The following is a 779-nucleotide window of genomic DNA, read 5'->3' on the forward strand; positions in this document are numbered from 1 at the left end:
TATATAGTTAAAGCTTAGTAAGCTATAATTAGGCCTAAGTTGTCCTGGATATTAAGTAGATCCCTGATAAAAGATCATGAGAAATTTGTTGGCGTTTCATTTTGACTATAATGGTAATGTGATGATGATGAATTTTACTATATAAATGTCATTTCCGGCCATCTCGAGAGGTACTATTTCCTGAGGTGGTTGTGAAATCACTTTTTTGGCGCTTCATTTTATTAATGGTGATGTGATGATGATGAATTTTACTAAAAGTGTCATTTCTGGCCATCTAGAGGTACTATTTCCTCAAATTTTCTCACCTCAGCACCAACCATTGTGGGGCTGAGGTGGGTGTCGACTCACAAAATTCCCTCCCCCTCCACCTTTCAAAACCGATCTGTGCCCTTCCCTGGGTATGACATTAAACTACATCGAGTCGGCTCCTGATGTATGTCTATACTGCTGTTTGTTTTTAGGATGTGATCTGCTTTTTCATGTACATTTTTCGTGATTATGACTATTCTGGATAAAGAATGTTTTGAGCAGAGTTGGATTCAAGGCCCCCCCCCCCACCTTCATTTTTTAAGGAAAAAAAAATATATATATATTCAAATTAAAGTGCGAGATTATATTCAAATTGAAGTGTGAGAGTGTGATTTCCGGCCATCTAGAGATGCCCTAATCATAAATTTTCTTACCTCAGCCCCAACCATGGTGGGGCTGAGGTGGGAGGTTCCTCGGTCTGTGAAAGTCCCTCTCTTTCGAATTCCTGGATCTGCCATTGTTGATTTATT

Source organism: Anneissia japonica, unplaced genomic scaffold (genome assembly GCF_011630105.1).
Source record: "Anneissia japonica isolate Jap-2015-1 unplaced genomic scaffold, ASM1163010v1 scaffold466_len1169948_cov191, whole genome shotgun sequence".
Classification (NCBI taxonomy): Eukaryota; Metazoa; Echinodermata; class Crinoidea; order Comatulida; family Comatulidae; genus Anneissia; species Anneissia japonica.